At 42.6% G+C, this 6,043-nt stretch overlaps 1 pseudogene; it reads right to left on the minus strand.

Moving 5' to 3' along the window:
• Nucleotides 1–704: 704 nt before the first annotated feature.
• Nucleotides 705–1,979, minus strand: LOC138806527 (tripartite motif-containing protein 43 pseudogene; annotated as a pseudogene).
• Nucleotides 1,980–6,043: the final 4,064 nt, after the last annotated feature.

Here is a 6,043-nt window from a genome sequence, read left to right on the forward strand (position 1 = left end):
GACAAATAAGAACAGTATGAGTTATTTGCTTCAGTTGAGAAGGGTCTCTGGTATAGAGTTCCCAACACATAGAAAGGCTCGCACTAACTTTCTTACATCTTACATTTTATTTTAACTCTATATTTAATAACAAAATGGAATTACATTACAAAGACAAATAAGTACAGCATGAGTTATTTGCTTCAGTTGAGAAGGGTTCTCTGGTATAGAGAGTTCCCAACACATAGAAAGGCTCCCACTAACTTTTTTACATCTTACATTTTATTTTAACTCTATATTTAATAACAAAATGGAATTACATTACAAAGACAAATAAATATAGCATGAGCTATTTGCTTCAGTTGAGAAGGGTTCTCTGGTATAGAGAGTTCCCAACACATAGAAAGGCTCTTTACTAACTACGCACTGCTGGCTCACGCCTGTAATCCTAGCTACTCAGAAGGCTGATGGCTCACGCCTGTAATCCTAGCTACTCAGAAGGCTGAGATCTGAGAGCCACAGTTCAAAGCCAGCGCAGGCAGGAAAGTCCGCGAGACCCTGATCTCCAATAAACCACTAGAAAACCGGAAGTGGCACTGTGGCTCAAGCGGTAGAGTGCTAGCCTTGAGCAGAAGAGCCCAGGGGCAATGCCCAGGCCCAGAGTTCAAGCCCCACGACCAACAAAATAAAAAAGGAAAGAAAGGCTCTTAACTTTTGATTATGGCTTACCAGCAGAAAAAACAAGGCCTAACAGGAAAGTGGAAGGAGCCAGTGGGGTATCTCCAGATAAGGGAATTCTTAGCAGCATTCACAAAACTCACACTTCCATTATCGAGATCAAGAAACACACCAATGCGGCCCACTGGCTTCTCTACGTAGTGAGGAAGCAATGGAGCGGTGGTAACGATACTATAATGAATGTTCCCCCTGCCAGAGAAAAGGAGAAAAATGTCCTCAGATTCATTCAGAATGAGGTTGCTCCCTATTGCTGAATTCCTGAAGACGCCCACAGCCCAGGCGGAGAAGCTTTCGACATTGAGCTCCCAGTAATGTTTCCCAGAGGTGAATTCTTGGGTTCCTGAAAGAGCAACATAGTCGAATTCTTCAAGATTCTGAGTCAAAGGACAATAGGTGATCTCCACTCGGTAACAGTTGAGGTTATCCATCAGTCTAGGAATGGGAGGAGGGCTGAGCTCTGGCTTCTTCGGCTGGGGCATGAAGAGCACGGCACTCTTGCATCTTTCCAGGGTGTCTTCTAAATCCCGGAGGAGTTCCAGGTCTGGCTTTTGGTAGGTGTTCATCAGCTCCTGATACATGTTTCTGAGGTCACTGCTTTTCTGAACCATTTGGGTTTCTATTGTCTTGAGTTGCAGAAAGATGACTCTTCCTTTCTCGTTGAGTATCTCCGAAAGTCGTATTTCCTCCTCCTGGAGACCCAGATGCAGTCCTGAATAGAAATCTTTGGTCATTTCCCTCTGTACATTCATGTACCAAACCCACTGGTTGATGATGTTCTTCTTCTGGTATACATTGCTCTGGTTTTCTTGGATCTTCTCCCATAAAGTGTCCATTTCCTTTAAAATCATCTTCCGTTTGTCCGCAGCAACACTGTCGACAGGTTGGTGTCTGTGAGCCTCGTGTTCCGGAGACTGGGAGCAGTGTGGACACAGCAGACTCTTGTCCACTTCACAAAACATCTGCTTGGTCTCCTTGTGTGTGCAGCATGTGTGCTCCTCGGAGCTCAGGAATTGTTGGATTCTGATTTGACGGGCGATGGACACCAGGCTCTGCAGAGAGATGTTGGTTTTGAGCTCTTTTTGCTGGGAGGGTTGCCTGCACACAGGGCACCTGGCTGGAGGCTCGGCTTCTTCCCAGACAAGTCGCAGACATGGTCGACACAAGGTGTGCCCGCAGTGGATGGTGACTGGATCGATGAAGGTTTCCATGCAGATGGGGCATCTCACCTCTTCCTGGAAGGCTTGGGCAATGTCCCACTCCATCTTTCCAAAGAATAAGGATGGAGAGAGCTGGTTCTCCGGCACTGGTCCTTACCACTGACAAAGCTGTCTTGGAGCGATGGCGGTGGCGAGGCGGTGGGATGTGCGGAATGGCTGGATTCCCAACAGTTCCATCCCTTTTATACTTGGGGTGGGCGGGGTTGGAGAAGGGTGTGTTGAAAAGGGTGTGCAACTCATTTGCATATCAATTGGACTGGAGATTGAAAACAAGGCCCCACCCTTTTTCTGTTGCTTTCAGCGAATTTCAAGTACAAGTTGGATTTGTCCTTGTTATAAAGAAAACCAAAAGGAAAAAAGAAAGAAAGAGAAAGAAAAGAAAGAAAGAAAGAGAATAAAGAATAGTCTCAGAAAGGCAGAAAATATTTCTAGGTATACCATCAGCCAAAAATCGTCAAGCAAACACACAGAGCAGGCAGGCTGCTCCCCTAGTTATCCCTACTGCCGCAGGCCCCACCCTTCTGCTCAGATTGGCAGAGCTCAGATTCACAATTTGCTCGATTTTGGCTAGTTTAAATAGGGTAAAATGTATTTACATAAGGTGACTTTGAAATATGGTGGAGGGTACTCAGTAATTTCAAAATATACCCACACCCTCTGCTATTTCCGGAACAGTCTAGGGTGTGTCTTAATCCCATCTTCTGAACGAACCAATTTAAGACCATGCCTTACTTGAAAAACGTCCTTCCGTCCGATAAAGTGATGGTAGGGAAATGAACCCCAAGATATGTATTCAAATGTTTTTTTTCTTTCATGCGATTGTTTCTAACACATTTATAAGATTATTTCTTTGTTGCTTTGTATGTCCCTCCCCCACGGTATAACCCCTGCTTTCACTGTATTTGATGTTGGTATAATTTTTGGAAGGGAAGGGGAAAAACAAATCGTTTAACTAGGGATACAGGTGGACCCATTGCAACAATGAGATGTACAAGTCATTATGTTGAAAACGAACTTTACAACTTTCCTGGGGGGGGGAGCAGGGAGGATTGGGTGGGGGGGCAGAGGGAGGATGGGAAGGGATGGGAAGGGGAAACAAAGGAGGAGGCTACAATGCTTGATAAGAAATGTACTCATTATCTTGCCCATGTAATTGTAACCTCTCTGTACAGTATTTTCACAATAAAAATAAATAAATAAAAAAGAAAAAAACATCCTTCCTTATTCCAAAGCAGCTCCTCTTTTACACAACAAGAGCCAAACTACCAGACCAAAGCAGGAAATTTTAAGCAAGTTTCTCTGACAATTCTCCTCTCTCTCTCTTTTTTTTTTTTTTTTTTACTATTTTTTTCTTTTAACTCTTTTAATACTAGTCTCCATGTGATTTAATCCACAACACCCAATTAAAAACATTGTTCCAATCACAAGAATGAGAGATTTTAGAACTGAAGTCTGCACGCTTGCATAGCAAGAGAGCCACTTCTGAACTTTCAGTTTATGGTCCCATCCAACGCTGTATTTTTCAAGGTGAAATTACAAGCTTTGTAGGACACATGCCCTTCTCCCTTTTTCCTGCTAGAATAATATCAGGAGCTGTCTAATTTTCCCATGCCATCTGCTCAGTGAATTCAAATGTTCTTGGCCTTAATATCACCAGGAACTCCTCCTTGAATCCTGAAGACATCTACATAAACTTGGAGGTCCAATTCAAGAGTTCCTACTTTTTGCAATTCTAGGGTGAAAGGATTGACCACGCCTTATTCTCCCAGGTCAAGCAAAACATCAAGTGTGTGCTCACGTGCTTGACTGTTTGTGGGTCATTCCAACCATGTCTTAGCTGAAAAGTTCCCTTACCCCAGAGCATTCTATTCTGGGCCTGACCAAGGGCACATGCCCTTGACCCCTCTGGGCCCCCAAGAGACCATATTATGCTTCTTATTTTCTGTTTGTTAAGACCAATATAAGCCTGACCCCTACTCCACCTCCTTGCACAACATTCTATCCTGCTGGGCGGTTTGCCTGCCCCTCCCATATTGAAGACCAAGTCGGGCCTGTCAGTATTTCCATTTTCCTAACACAGGTTCAGCTCCATTTGTTCAGAAAAGCCTCAAGAAAAAAGTGCCCCACAATACCACCGGATATCAGCTGTAGCAATTCTGAGAGGCGGAACTTTCACATCTCCTCAAATGCCTGGCTTTCACTGTACCCAGATATATTTCCCAGGAACTTGACTTCTCCTACCCTGCCTAGCAAGGCATGAGGTGAAGTTAACATCATTGACAGGAACTTAACCAACTGAGGTAGCTTTAATTGACCATGGGAGACAGCAGTGAGACTGTCCTTCAGGACTTGTTGCCCTAAGACATCTTGCCTTGGAAGCAGAGTTTCAGGCATGCTGTGCTGACAGGATCTGTGGTCCATCATGGAGAAAAGGGGGGCAATCTGAGTTCTTGCCCTACATGTATTTAAAGGGCAATTAGAATATTTTATGCACTGCAACCAGGCATTTGTTTGACCAGACACATTTTCAACAGCTATTTTTAGGAAACTGAGTTATGAGGGAGTCAGAATAAAGAAAGAACAGAAAGCGAACTCAACACACTAGATGAACTTCAATGGAAAGTTGAAAAGAAATGCCATGGTGACATATATATATATATATATATATATATATATATATATATACACACATATACACACACACACACACACACACACACATATATATATATATTTGTGTGTAAAGAGACTTACAACTTTGTGCTTTTCTCCTAAGACTATCCTCTTTTGGGCTCCCTATATGTGAATGTCTAAAATCATTTGTCATGTCCCATTCTGTTTTAAATCTAACTTTCATATATCAGGGACTACATGTGGCATTTCTCTCTCTGATCTTGGCTTTCTTCACTTAATATGATTTATTCTATTTCCACTCCTTTCCTGATGAATGGCATTTTATCATTTCCAAAGGCTGTGTAAAATTCCATTGCATATAGGTACCACAGTTTTTTGCATCCATTCATCTATTTTGGGCATCTGGGTTGTTTCCATATCTTGGCTATTGCGAATAGTGCGGCAATGAACATGGATGTACAGGAGTATTTGTCATATTGGGGTTCATGATGCTGAGGATAGATGCCTGGGAATGATGTGGCTGGGTCATACGGAAGGTCTGTGTTGAGATTTTGGGGAACCTACAGACTGCTTTCCAGAATGATTGTATTAATTTACATTCCCATCAACAGTGAAGTAGGGTTCCTTTCTCTATCTCCCTGCCAGCATTTGTTGTGGTCAGAGTTCAAAGTATTGGCCAGTCTAACTGGGGTAAGATGTTATCTTAGGGTTCTTTTGATTCGCATTTCCTTTATGGCCAGGGATGATGAATATTTCCTTATGTGTGTGGGGTTTTATTTGTGCCATTCTCACCCCTTCTGAGAAGTCTCTCCTTAACTCCATTGCCCATTTAGTGATTTGTTTATTAGGTTTGGGAGGGGGTATTTTCTTGAGCAAATTGTATTTATTGGGTATTAGGCCTTTGATATATTGCTGGTAATGATGTTTTCCCAGTTGGTTGGCTGTCTTTCTAGATTAGTAGCTATGTCCTTAGCTGGGACATAATGTAGTCTCACTTGTTGAGTCTCGCTCCTATCCATTGTGCCCCTGGGACTCTATTCAGGAAGTTCCTTCCTGTCTGTACCTATGAGTTCTCATGTCTCTTTTCCCTTCTTTTGCAGTACTTTAGAGCTTTGGGTCTGATATAATCCACTTTGAATTGATGTTAGTGTGTGATAACAAGTAGGAATTCACTTTTAGTTTTCTGCATATGGTTGTCAAGTTTTCCCAACACCAATAAGAGGCTATGATTTTTTTTTTAACTGTATGCCTTTGGCTCCTTTGTTGAATATGACTATAAATATGTGGTTTTATAGCTGCATCTTCTAACCTGTTCCAATGAGCTATTGAGATGATCATGTGGTTTTTGACCATGGCTCTGTTGATGTGATGAATTACATTTATTGGTTTGGCTATGTTAAATCTGAAAGGAGTCCTTCAGATCCACCCTAGGGAAGTATGTGGAGGCTGGAGGCAAGTAGGCACAGGAGAAAGAT

The sequence above is a fragment of the Dipodomys merriami genome, unplaced genomic scaffold, assembly GCF_024711535.1.
Source record: "Dipodomys merriami isolate MVZ:Mamm:240054 unplaced genomic scaffold, mDipMer1.0.p SCAF_40, whole genome shotgun sequence".
NCBI classification, from domain to species: domain Eukaryota; kingdom Metazoa; phylum Chordata; class Mammalia; order Rodentia; family Heteromyidae; genus Dipodomys; species Dipodomys merriami.